Raw genomic sequence first — 15,069 nt, 5'->3', positions numbered from 1 at the left:
ATAGCGTCCATAGTTATGTCCACCCCTCGGTCTCTAGCCCACTTATGTGTTCCATCTCTGCCTTGATGGCCTGAGGTCTCGTGGGCCCACCGAGCTAGGAATAACTCTCCCTTATTCTGCCAATCCAGGTCTATCTCAGCCACCTCAATTCTGGCAGCTCGATCTACCTGGTGGTTATTTTGTTGCTCCTCTGTTGCTCGACTCTTGGGCACGTGGGCATCTACGTGACGCACCTTTAGGACCATGTTCTTTATTTGGGCAGCAATGTTCTTCCATAGTTCAGCGGCCCAAATAGGTTTACCTTTCCGCTGCCAGCTGTTTTGCTCCCATTGCTGCAACCACCCCCATAAGGCATTGGCCACCATCCATGAGTCAGTATAGAGGTAAAGCACTGGCCATTTCTCCCGCTCAGCAATGTCTAGGGCCAGCTGGACAGCCTTTACCTCCGCAAATTGACTCGATTCTCCTCTTCCTTCCGTGGCCTCTGCAACTTGTCGTGTGGGGCTCCACACTGCAGCCTTCCATCTGCGATGTTTCCCAACAATGTGGCACGATCCATCAGTGAACAGGGAGAACTTCTTTTCGTTGTCCGGAAGTTCATTGTACGGGGGAGCCTCTTTGGCGCGTGACACCTCTTCTGCTGGTGGTGCTTCAAACTTTTTACCTTCGGACCAGTCCATGATCACTTCTAGGATCCCTGGACGGCTGAGGTTCCCCATCCGGGCCCGCTGTGTGATTAGTGCAACCCACTTACTCCATGTGGCATCTGTGGCATGGTGAGTGGAGGGAACCTGCCCTTTAAACATCCAATTCAGCACTGGAAGTTGAGGTGCCAAGAGAAGCTGTGTTTCGGTGCCAATTACCTCAGAGGCAGCCCGGACCCCTTCATATGCGGCTAGGATCTCCTTCTCAGTTGGAGTGTAGCCCTCTTCCGACCCCCTATATGCTCTACTCCAGAATCCTAGGGGTCGGCCTCGGGTCTCATCTGAGGTTCTCTGCCACAAGCTCCAAGTGGGACCTTTCTCCCCAGCAGCCGTGTAAAGGATGTTCTTCACATCCTGTCCCATCCGTACTGGCCCCAGGGCCACAGCACGGGCTATCTCTTGCTTGATTTGCTCAAAGGCCTGCTGCTGTTCAGGGCCCCACGCGAAGCTATTCTTCTTTTGGGTCACCTGATAGAGGGGGCTCACAATGAGGCTATAATTTGGGATGTGCATCCTCCAGAAGCCTACCACACCCAGGAAGGACTGTGTCTCTTTTTTGTCAGTGGGCGCAGACATTGCAGTAATTTTGTTGATCACATCGGTTGGGATGTGGCGACGCCCATCTTGCCATTTCACCCCTAGAAACTGGATTTCTTGGGCAGGGCCCTTCACTTTGTCTCGCTTAATAGCGAAACCAGCAGACAGGAGGATCTGGATTATCCGTTCTCCTTTTTTAAAAACCTCCGTCGCTGTATCACCCCACACAACGATATCATCTATATACTGCAGGTGCTCTGGAGCACCGCCCTGTTCCAACGTGGCTTGGATCAGCCCATGGCAGATGGTCGGGCTGTGTTTCCACCCCTGGGGCAAACGATTCCAAGTGTACTGAACACCCCTCCAAGTAAAGGCAAACTGTGGCCTACACTCTGTGACCAAAGGGACAGAGAAAAATGCATTGGCAATATCAATGGTGGCATACCATTTTGCCTCTTTTGATTCCAGTTCATACTGGAGTTCCAACATGTCTGGCACTGCAGCACTCAATGGGGGTGTGACCTCATTAAGGCCACGATAGTCCACTGTCAGCCTCCATTCTCCAGTGGCTTTGCACACTGGCCATATGGGGCTATTGAAGGGTGAATGGGTCTTACTAATTACTCCCTGACTTTCTAGTTGTTGAATGAGCTTATGGATAGGGAGCAAGGAATCCCTATTAGTACGGTACTGTCGTCTGTGTACTGTTCTCGTGGCAATTGGCACCCGTTGTTCTTCCACCCGCAGTAACCCCACAGCAGACGGGTCCTCTGATAGGCCAGGCAAATCAGACAGCTGCTTAATATTGTCTGTTTCTATAGCAGCTATTCCAAAAGCCCATCTGTATCCTTTGGGGTCCTTGAAATGTCCCCTTCTTAGGTAATCTATTCCAAGTATGCAAGGAGCCCCCTGGCCAGTCACTATACGATGTTTCTGCCAGTCTCTACCAGTGAGGCTTATCTCGGCCTCCAATACAGACAGTTCCTGTGAACCCCCAGTCACCCCATGTATATGTATCCGTTCTGTCCCTTTGAAACCTGAGGGTATCAGAGTGCACTGTGCACCGGTATCCACCAGTGCTTTATATTTTTGTGGTTCTGATGTGCCAGGCCACCGAATCCACACAGTCCAATACACTCTATTATCCCTCTCCCCCCCCTGGCTGAGGGCAGGGCCCCTCTATTGGTTGTCTGAAGCGGTAGATGCAACCTCAGTAGTGGCTGACCTCTTTTGTAATTTTCTTACCCGTGCTCGCAGTACAAAATTGGGTTCGTCATGCCACTTCTTCATATCCTCTCCATGGTCACGCAGGTAGTTCCACATGGCACCACGTGACATAGGCTCACTGCGGTCATCACTCGGACAGGTGTGCGTTTGCGTCTGACAGCTGAGACTGCCACAGGTTCACTGTGGTTCCTTGCCGCAGACCAGCTCTTCTGCATGTTGTCCTGTCTTCTCTCCATTTGGTCCATTCTATCCACCATTTTACAGATGGCTGCGATGGTGGTACGGTGTGGCAGTAGTGAGTATTCGATATTTTGCAGTGAAAGGATGAGCTCAAAAATTTCAGGTCTCCTATCCAGCTCATCATACCTGTTAGAGTTCGTTAATAGTACACTGGAATACTTCCCTGGTGCTGACCGTATGAGTTTCTTGCATATTTCCGGAGTACCGCTCACCTTTTCTGGGTCATGGTAATCCTCTGGGTCCCCAGGGACAAACGTGGGATCGAACAGCATTTCTGCCACAGCCATTTCTCTCAGGTACTGGATACCTTCCTCAGCTGTACTCCATTTTTCCAGTACAGGCTCCAAATCACTTTTGAGAAGACAGGTTGCCTTTACAGCTGATAGAATCCTCTCCCAGAGATTGGCGACTCCATCGAGACATCTGCTGATCCCTCTATCAATAGATGAGTCTCGAGCAATGTTTCCTAATTGACAAGCCTCATCGCAGCTTAGGGACATGCAGGAGGCCCCATTGTCCCAACACCGGAGCAGCCAAGTGACAAGGCGTTCACCTGGGAGTCGGGCAAACTTCTTTCTCGCACTTTGGATTTCAGTAATTTTCAGAGGTTTACGAGTAGAGGAAGCAGTGACTTTTCCCTCATCATCACTATCTTCTCCGCGTCTGTTAGTCTTCTGGGTTGCCTTTCTCAGTGGTTTTGGGGAGGGTCCCTCACCAGGATCTTCCTCTACTTCCTCCATCCGTTCCAGACGTGAGGGCACACGCTCCTATCTCTGGCCTTCATCGTCACTATCTTCTCCATGTCTGTTAGTCTTCTGAGTTGCCTTCCTTGGTGGTTTTGGGGAGGGTTCCTCGCCCGGATCTTCCTCTACTTCCTCCATCCGCTCCAGACGTGAGGACACACGTTCCCATCTCTGGCCTTCCACTGGGGCAACTGACACTGATGCTGGTGCTTCCTGTGGTCGGCTGGGATTAACTTGTTGCCTTCCCCTTAGGGTTTGGATCTCATTCTCGAGACTCTCTATCTTTTTCATAAGCCATTCGTAATGAGATCCCCCTGATCTCCCACACTCACTCAGGGGTTCTATTAATTTCCCAAGGTCCCTCTGGTGTTCAGGGGTGAGATTACCTGATACTGGGGGTCCCGATGCTTCTGGCCCTTTTTCTGAGACTCTCTGCACTATTCTTTGCAAGTCTCTCTGCAATTTATAGTAAGCTACTACAATTAGAGAGACTAACAACACAGTATTCCAATTGACACCGCAGTCATACTTAAGGAATTCAGAGCATTCGTGAGCCAGTTCGAGCACAGTGCCTGTGATGTTCGTTAGTCTGGAAGGGAGCCAGGCAGATATCTCTATCCCTGCCAGCCATCGGCTTAATAAATCTACCCCTACCCCCAACATCAGGAAGTCCTTAAGCCAGGACCACAGGAACCTACGGACTATCAGTCCTACATACAGGGCTGCTGAAAAAAACCAACTAATAACTGCCCAAAACATTGCCCAGAGCTCTGCCCGCATTCTCCACCAAAAATGTCACGGAGTTCTCTCTAGAGCTCACTCCGGGACAGTGGGCACAAACCCGGGGCAGCAGGAACAAAAGCCCCCCCCCCCTTTTCTCTAGCAACAGTGCGGCGCAGCCCAGCGCGGCCCGGCCACGTGCATTTAGGGAGACGGGGAAGGGAAGGGAGATTGCGATTAGGTCTAACAAAAAAATGAGGGAGAAAAAAGGTGATCTGAGAATGAATGGCAGTTTAATAACCTAATAACACTAAACAACAACAAGAGAGTTTCAACAAAGAGAATACCAAGTCCCCAATCTCACCGATGGAGCTGTGGAAGGCAGGAAGCTCTGACCACGTTGTCTCCTCGCAGGGAGCCGGCCAGCAACCCCGTCCCCTTCCTCACTTCCCTTCCGGTGCCCCTCCCCACATGCCCATTAAAGCAGCCCACAGAAAAAAAACTTGTCCCCTTTACTCCCATTATGAAGCATGGTGTTCTGATGTGGAATACCAACACCAACCAAATTGCAAAACCATAACACTGAGACCAATAAGAGACCCCATAGAGGCACATAGGGACCACATTGAAACCCATAGATACCCATAGGAAGACATTTGGGCCCAGAGATACCCATAAGAGACCCCATAGATGCACGTAGCAACACATAGCGGGGTCATTGGGACACGTAGGGACACATAGTGACACATAGGGTAACACTGGAACCCATAGGGGGACATTGGGACACATATGGACCCCATGGATTACAGTGGGGGACAGTGAGACCCATAGAGATACATAGGAACCACGCTGAGACCCATAAGAGACCCCACAGAGGCACATAGGGACCACACTGAAACCAATAGATACCCATAGGAATATATTTGGGCCCACAGATACCCATAAGAGGCCCCATAGAGACCCTATAGTGGCATATAGAAACACATAGGGGGGACATTGGGATACATAGAGACACTTATTTACCCATAGGGAGACACTGGGACGCAAAGGAGGACATTAGGACACATAGGGACCCCATGGATTGCAGTGCGGGACAGTGAGACCCATAGAGACAGATAGGGACCTCGCTGAGACCCTTAAGAGACCCCATAGAGGCACACAGGGACCACTCTGAAACCCATAGGGGAGACGTTGGGACACATAGTGACTCATTAGTGACCCAAAGGGAGTCACTGGGACCCATATGGATACATAGAGATCCATAGGGGGACATTGGGACATATAGGGACCCCATAGAGAGACATAGAGACACATAGGGACCCATTGAGAGGCATAATAACCCCATAGAGACCTATAGGGACACCCAGAGATCCATAGGGAAACATTGGGACCCACAGGGGCTGTGTGGGAGATTGGTAATCACAGCCTGAACCTCTGATTAATCAGCTGAGGCAAGTGTGGGGTCAGCTGCGGGAGCACAGGTGAGAGTAATGGAGCTGTGCTCCCGGGAGGGCTGGAGCTCGACTCCACCTCCTCTGAGACCTCATTTAAGGGCTGACCCTCACTCGAGCCGCTTTCCATTATCTTTCCGAGCTCCCTGTTACCGGGTGAGGTCCCAGAAGACTGGAGGCTTGCCAACGTGACTCCCATTTCCAAGCAAGGTTGTCAGGAGGATCCGGGCAACTCCAGGCCTGTTAGCCTGACCTCGGTGCCAGGGAAGGGAATGGAACGAATTGTCTTGAGGGAGATGACAGATGCGGCAGGTGTGGGATGAGCAGGAGATCAGACCTAGCCAGCATGGGTTCGTGAAGGGCAGCTCCTGCTTGACCAATCTGATCTCCTTCTACGATCCTGTGACCCATCTGATGGATGAAGGAAAGAAAGAAAGGCTGTTGATGTGCTCTACTTGGACTTCAGCAAAGCCTTCACAACTGTCTCCCATGCTATTCTCCTACAAAAGCTGGCAGCCCTTTTCCAACCTTGAGAATTCTGTGATTCTGTGAGGCAGCATCTCTTGGACATCGCTCTGCAGTGAAGACCGCCCCAGCTTCCTCAGCGAAGGCTTCACCACTGGTGAGTTTCTCTTTCGCTTAGAACCTCTGTACATTTGTTACCATCTTTGTTACCATCTGTATAGTTACCACCTAGACAGGGGGACATAGAGAGACACTGGGACCCCTAGGGACCCATAGAGATCCAGAGGAAGACATTGGGACCCATAGAGAGACACTGGGACCCATAGGGACACATAGAGAGACACTGGGACCCATAGGGACACATAGAGACCCATAGACAGTCATTGGGAGCCATAAGGATAAATTGAGACCCATAGAGACCCCATTGAGACCCATAGTGCCTCAAAGAAACCCATAGCGACCCCATAGTCACCCATAGCGCACCATAGGAACACAAAGATACCCCATAGAGCCCCATAGACACCCCATAGTGACCCATAGGGGCCCAAAGAGACCCCATAGCACCCCATAGCTACTCCATAGTGCCCCATTGCAGCCCATGGAACCTCATAGACATTCCATTGTGCCCCACAGCACCCCATTGCACCCCATAGGGACCCATAGACACAGCATACTGCACCATAGAGCCCCATAGACACCCCATAGTTCCCCACAGCACCCCATAGCAGCCCACAGTGCCCCATAGACACCACATAAGGCCCTACAGCCACACCATAGAGCCCAATTGAACCACATAGACACCCCATATCGCCCCATAGTGCCTGTAGACACCCCATAGAGCCCCATAGAGACCCACCAAACCCCATACAGACCCCATGCAGACCCCTTAGAGCCCCACAGACAACCCATAGATCCCCATAGACACCCCATAGTGTCCCATAGAGCCCCATAGGAACCCATAGTGCTCCATAGACACCCCATAGATCCCTATAAAGAACCCATAGCCACCCACTGAACACCATAGAGCCCAATAGGCACCACATACCACACCATAGACCCCCCATAGTGCCCCATAGCGAACCCATTCTTCCGCATAGAGCCCCATAGCACCCCATGGTCACCCATAGCGCCGCATAGGAACCCAAGGATACCTCAAAGCACCGCATAGCCACCCTACAGCACTCCATAGCCACCCCATTGAGCCCCATAGACACCACATAGTGACCCATAGATCCCCATAAGGGCACAAAGAGACCCCAAATCATCCCATAGCCACTCCACAGTGCCCCATAGCAGCCCATGGAGCCTCATAGACAATTCCTTGTGCCCCACAGCACCTCATTGCACCCCATAGGGACCCATAGACACTCTTTACTGCTCCATAGAGGCCCATAGCACCCAATAGTGCCTCAGAGCACTCGATAGCACAACATAGTGCCTCATAGACACCACATGAGGACCTATAGCCACCCCATAGAACGCCATAGAGCCGTATCGACACCCCATTGTGCCCATAGACATCCCATAGAACCCCATAGGCAACCCATTTTGCCCCATAGAGATCCCATAGCCACCCATAGAAACTCATTTTGCCCCATAGACACACAATAGCCATGCATAGTGCCCCTTAGATCCCCATAGACACACCATAGCACCCCATAGAAACTCCATAGAAACCTCAGAACGCCCGATAGAACCCCATAGAGCCCCATAGAGAACCCATAGCCACCCTCAGAACACCATAGAGCCCAATAGGCACCCAATAGCCACCCCATGGTGCCCCACAGTCATCACATAGAGCCCCATAGTGCCCCACATCGACACACAGTGCCCCATTGATCCCCATACAGACCTCATAGAGCCCCATAGACACCCCATAGTGCTCCATAGAGACCCATAGGCACCCTACAGTTCCCCATAGCCAGTCCACAACACCCCATACTACCCCATAGAGCACCATAGACACCCTTAGCATCCCGTAGAAACCCATAGGGACCCATAAAGACCCATAGCACCCCATAGACACAACATAGAGACCCCATAGATGCACATAGACACCCATAGGGAGACTTTGGGACACATAGGGGGACACTGGGACCCATAGAGACCCATAGACAGACATATGGACCCCATAGAGACCCCATAGGGGAACACTGGGACCCATAGAAATTCCATAGACACCCATTGAAACATCATAGGGACACACTGAGTACCATAGAGACCCATAGAAAGACACTGGGACCCATATGGGGACAAAGGGAGACATCATAGAGACTCATAGGGACCCATTGGGACCAATAGGGACCGAAAGAGAGACATAGAGACCCCATAGAAACCCATGGAGACCCCATAGAGGCACAAAGTGACACATAGAAGGACACCAAGACCCATAGAAACCACATAGAGACTCCATATATACACATAGGAACACATAGAGACCCATTAGGACCTACAGAGTCCTCATACAGAATCCTAGGGACACATTAGGAGCCATTAAGACCCATAGGGACACATAGGACGACTTTGAAACACACAGAGACCAATAGGAAGACATTCGGGCCCAGAGATACCTATAAGAGACCCCATAAAGACCCCATAGAGGCACATAGCAACCCATAGGGGGTACATTGTGATACACAGAGACACTTATTTATCCATAGGGAGACATTGGGACGCAAATGAGGACATTAGGACACATAGGGACCCCATGGATTACAGTGCGGGACAGTGAGAACCATAGAGACAGATAGGGACCCCGCTGAGACCCATAAGAGACCCCATAGAGGCACACAGGGACCACTCTGAAACCCATAGATACCCATAGGAAGATATTTGTGCCCAGAGATACACATAAGAGTCCCCATAGAGTCCCCATAGAGGCACATAGCTACCCATAGGGGGGACATTGGGACACATAGGGACACATAGTGACCCATAGGGAGACACTGGGACCCATAGGGTGACATTGGGACACATAGGGACCCCTTGGACTACAGTGGGGGACAGCCAGACCCATAGAGACACATAGAAACCCCGCTGAGACCCATAAGAGACCCCATAGAGGCACATAGGGACCACATTGAAACCCATAGATAGCTATAGGAAGATATTTGGGCCCAGAGATACCCATAAGAAACCACATACAAGCACATGGCAACCCATAGGGGGGACATTGGGACACATAGTGACCCATAGGGGGACATTGGGACACATAGGTACACATAGGGAGACACTGGGACCCATAGGGGGACATTGGGACACATAGTGACCCCATGGATTAAAGTGGGGGACAGTCAGATCCATCGAGACACATAGGGACCCTGCTGAGACCCATAAGAGACCCCATAGAGGAACATAGCAACCCATAGGGGGGACATAGGGACACATAGGGACACACCGTGACCCATGAGGAGACACTGGATCCCATAGGGGGACAATGGGACACATAAGGACCCCATGGATTACAGTGGGGGACAGTGAGACCCATAGAGACACATAGGGAACCCGCAGAGACCCATAAGAGACCCCATAGAGGCACATAGGGACCTAATGTAACCCATAGATACCCACCGGGAGACATTTGGGCCCAGAGCTATCCATAAGAGAGCCCATTGAGACACATAGCAACCCATAGGGGGGACATTGGGACACATAGGGACACATAGTGACCCATAGGGAGACACTGGGACCCATATGGGGATATTGGGACACATAGGGACCACATGGATTACAGTGGTGGACAGTGAGACCCATAGAGACACATAGGGACTTCGTTGAGACCCATAAGAGACCCCATAGAGGCACATAGGGACCACATTGAAACCCAGAGATACCCTTAGGAATACATTTGGGACGATAGTTACCCATAAAAGACCCCATAGAGACCCCATAGAGGCACATAGCAAACCATAGTGGGGACATTGGGACACATAGGGACCCCATAGAGAGACATAGAGACATATAGGGACCCATTTAGAGGCATAATAACCCCATAGAGACCTATAGGGACACCCAGAGATCCATAGGGAAACATTGGGACCCACAGGGGCTGTGTGGGAGATTGGTAATCACAGCCTGAACCTCTGATTAATCAGCTGAGGCAAGTGTGGGGTCAGCTGCGGGAGCACAGGTGAGAGTAATGGAGCTGTGCTCCCGGGAGGGCTGGAGCTCGACTCCACCTCCTCTGAGACCTCATTTAAGGGCTGACCCTCACTCGAGCCGCTTTCCATTATCTTTCCGAGCTCCCTGTTACCGGGTGAGGTCCCAGAAGACTGGAGGCTTGCCAACGTGACTCCCATTTCCAAGCAAGGTTGTCAGGAGGATCCGGGCAACTCCAGGCCTGTTAGCCTGACCTCGGTGCCAGGGAAGGGAATGGAACGAATTGTCTTGAGGGAGATGACAGATGCGGCAGGTGTGGGATGAGCAGGAGATCAGACCTAGCCAGCATGGGTTCGTGAAGGGCAGCTCCTGCTTGACCAATCTGATCTCCTTCTACGATCCTGTGACCCATCTGATGGATGAAGGAAAGAAAGAAAGGCTGTTGATGTGCTCTACTTGGACTTCAGCAAAGCCTTCACAACTGTCTCCCATGCTATTCTCCTACAAAAGCTGGCAGCCCTTTTCCAACCTTGAGAATTCTGTGATTCTGTGAGGCAGCATCTCTTGGACATCGCTCTGCAGTGAAGACCGCCCCAGCTTCCTCAGCGAAGGCATCACCACTGGTGAGTTTCTCTCTCGCTTAGAACCTCTGTACATTTGTTACCATCTTTGTTACCATCTGTATAGTTACCACCTAGACAGGGGGACATAGAGAGACACTGGGACCCCTAGGGACCCATAGAGATCCAGAGGAAGACATTGGGACCCATAGAGAGACACTGGGACCCATAGGGACACATAGAGAGACACTGGGACCCATAGGGACACATAGAGACCCATAGACAGTCATTGGGAGCCATAAGGATAAATTGAGACCCATAGAGACCCCATTGAGACCCATAGTGCCTCAAAGAAACCCATAGCGACCCCATAGTCACCCATAGCGCCCCATAGGAGCACAAAGATACCCCATAGAGCCCCATAGACACCCCATAGTGACCCATAGGGGCCCAAAGAGACCCCATAGCACCCCATAGCTACTCCATAGTGCCCCATAGCAGCCCATGGAGCCTCATAGACACTCCATTGTGCCCCACAGCACCCCATTGCACCCCATAGGGACCCATAGACACAGCATACTGCTCCATAGAGCCCCATAGACACCCCATAGTTACCCACAGCACCCCATAGCAGCCCACAGTGCGTCATAGACACCACAGAAGGCCCTACAGCCACACCATAGAGCCCAATTGAACCACATAGACACCCCATATCGCCCCATACTGCCTGTAGACACCCCATAGAGCCCCATAGAAACTCACTGAACCCCATACAGACCCCATGCAGACCCCATAGAGCCCCACAGACAACCCATAGATCCCCAAAGACACCCCATAGACTCCCCATAGAGCCCCATAGGGACCTCATAGCGCCCCATAGAGACCCATTTTTCCGCATAGAGCCCCATAGCAAACCATAGCACCCCATAGTCACCCATAGCGCCCCATAGGAACCCAAGGATATCCCAAAGCACCCCATAGCCACCCTACAGCACCGCATAGCCATCCCATAGAGCCCCATAGACACCACATAGTGACCCATAGTGACCCATAGGGGCCTAAAGAGACCCCATAGCACCCCATAGCTATTCCATAGTGCCCCATAGCAGCCCATGGAGCCTCATAGACACTCCATTGTCCCCCACAGCACCCCATTGCACCCCATAGGGACCCATAGACACAGCATACTGCTCCATAGAGCCCCATAGACACCCCATAGTTCCCCACAGCACCCCATAGCAGCCCACAGTGCCCCATAGACACCACATAAGGCCCTACAGCCACACCATAGAGCCCAATTAAACCACATAGACACCCCATATTGCCCCATAGTGCCTGTAGACACCCCATAGAGCCCCATAGAGACCCACTGAACCCCATACAGACCCCATGCAGACCCCATAGAGCCCCACAGACAACCCATAGATCCCCAAAGACACCCCATAGACTCCCCATAGAGCCCCATAGGGACCTCATAGCGCCCCATAGAGACCCCATTCTTCCGCATAGAGCCCCATAGCAAACCATAGCACCCCATAGTCACCCATAGTGCCCCATAGCAACCCAAGGATACCCCAAAGCACCCCATAGCCACCCTACAGCACCGCATAGCCACCCCATAGAGCCCCATAGACACCACATAGTGACCCATAGCGCCCCATAGGGGCACAAAGAGACCCCAAATCATCCCATAGCTACTCCACAGTGCCCCATAGCAGCCCATGGAGCCTCAGAGACACTCCCTTGTGCCCCACAACGCCCCATTGCACCCCATAGGGACCCATAGACACCCTATACTGCTCCATAGAGCCCCATAGCACCCCATAGTGCCTCACAGCACCCCATAGCACAACATAGTGCCACATAGACACCACATAAGGATATATAGCCGCCCCATAGACATCCCATAGAGCCCCATAGGTAACCCATTGTGCCCCATAGATCTCCCATAGCCACCCATAGAAACTCATTTTGCCACATAGACACACCATAGCGTTCCATAGACACCCCATAGAAACCTCAGAACGCCCCATAGTACTACATAGAGCTCCATAGGCACCCCATAGAGCCCCATAGAGAACCCAAAGAGGCACATAGCAACCCATAGGGGGGACATTGGGACACATAGGGACACATAGTGACCCATAGGGAGACACTGGGACCCATAAGGTGACATTGGGACACATAGGGACACCATGGATTAAGGTGGGGGACAGTGAGACCCCATAGAGGCACATAGGGACCACATTGAAACCCATAGATACCCATAGGAAGACATTTGGGCCCAGAAATACCCATAAGAGACCACATAGAGACCCCATAGAGGTACATAGCAACCCATAGTGTGGACATTGGGACACAGAGGGACCCCATGGATTACAATGGGGAACACTGAGACCCGTAGAGACACATAGGGGCTCCACTGATACCCATAAGAGACCCCCTAGAGGCACATAGGGACGTAATGTAACCTATGGATACCAATAGGTAGATATTTTGGCCCAGAGATACTCATAAGAGACCCCCTGGAGAAACTCAGCAACACATAGGAGGGACATTGGGACACATAGGGACACATTATGACCCATAGGCTGACACTGGGACCAATAGGGGGACATTGGGACACATAGGGACTTAATGGATTTCAGTGGGGGACAGTGAGACCCATAGAGACACATAGGGACCTCGCTGAGACCCATAAGAGACCCCATAGAGGCACATAGGGACCACATTAAAACCCATAGGTACCCATAGGAATACATTGGGCAGGAAACTGAGCTTTTGGGGCAGGAGATGGCACTTGTGGGGCGTAAGGTGGAACTTATGGGGCAGGAGGTGGAACTTGTGGAGCAGGAGGTGGTACTTGTGGGGCGGGAGGTTGGAGTTGTTGGGCAGGAGGTGGCATTTTGAGGCAGAAGGTGGCATTTGTGTGGCAGGAGGTGGCAATTGTGGGGCACGAGTTGGAAATTGTTGGGCAGGAGGTGGAAGTTTTGGGGCAGGGTTTGGCAGTTGTAGGGCGGGAGGTGGCACTTGTGGGCCAGGAGGTGGAAGTTGTAGGGCAGGAGGTGGCACTTGTGGGGCGGGAGGTGGCACTTGTGGGGCAGGAAATGAAGCTTTTAGGGCAGGAGGTGGAACTTGTGCAGAAGGAGGTGGTACTTGTTGGGCGGAAATTGGAACTTGTTGGGAGGGAAGAGGTACTTGTGGGGCAGGAAGTGGCTCTTGTGGGGCAGGAGCTGGCACTTGTGGGGCAGGAGGTTGCACTTGTGGGTCAGGAGGAGGAAGTTGGTCAGTCAGTGACACTTGTGGGGCGGGAGGTGGATTATTTGGGGGGGAGGAGGCAGTGGTGTGGACAAATGTGGCACTTCAGGGGAATGAGCTGGCACTTGTGGGGCAGAAATTTGCACTTATGGGGCAGGAGGATGTCTTTGTCGGTCAGGAGGTGGCACTTGTGGGGCAGGAAGTGGATGACGTAGTGCAGGAGCTGGCACTTGTGAAGCCTGAGCTGGCACATGTGGGGCAGGAATTGGCACTTGTGGGGCAGGTGGTGGCACTTGTTGGGTGGGAGGTGGACGATGTGGGGCAGGAGGTGGCACTTGTGGAGCAGGAGGTGGAAGTTGCATTGCAGGATTTGGCATTTGTGGGTTGGGAGTTGGCACTTGTGGGGCATGAGGTGGAATTTGTGGGGTGGTAGGTGGAACATGTGGGGCAGGAGCTGGCACTTGTGGGGCAGGATGTGGCACACGTTGCCAGGAGTCGGCGCTTGTGTGGCGGGATGTTGAAGTTGTGGGGCGGGAGGTTGCACTTGTCTAACAGGTATTGTCACTTGTGGGGGAGGAGGTGGATGATGTGGGGCAGGAGGTGGTCTTTGTGGGGCAGGAGGTGGATGATGTGGGGCAGGAGGCTGTCTTTGTGGGGCAGGTGCTGGCACTTGTGAAGCATGAGCTGGCACTTGTGGGGCAGGAGCTGGACTTGCAGGGTGACAGGTGGCACTTGTGGGGCAGGAGGTGGCACTTGTGGGGCAGGAGGTGGCACTTGTGGGGCAGGAGGTGGCACTTGTGGGGCAGGTGTTGGCACTTGTGGGGCAGGAGGTGGAAGTTGTGGGGCGGTAGGTTGCACTTGTGCGTGGGAGGTGGATGATGTGGGGCAGGAGGTGGCACCTGTGGGGCAAGCGGTGGCACTTGTGGGGCATGAGCTGGCACTTGTGGGGCAGGAATTGGCACTTGTGGGGCAGGAGGTGGATGATGTGGGGCAGGAGGCTGTCTTTGTGGGGTTGGAGGTGGCACTTGTGGGGCAGGAAGTTGATGATGTGGGGCATGAGCTGGCA

The sequence above is a fragment of the Coturnix japonica genome, unplaced genomic scaffold (genome assembly GCF_054131305.1).
Source record: "Coturnix japonica strain WE unplaced genomic scaffold, WE-NBRP24 Scf039, whole genome shotgun sequence".
Lineage (NCBI taxonomy): Eukaryota > Metazoa > Chordata > Aves > Galliformes > Phasianidae > Coturnix > Coturnix japonica.
Note: the sequence above shows the minus strand (reverse complement) of the source record.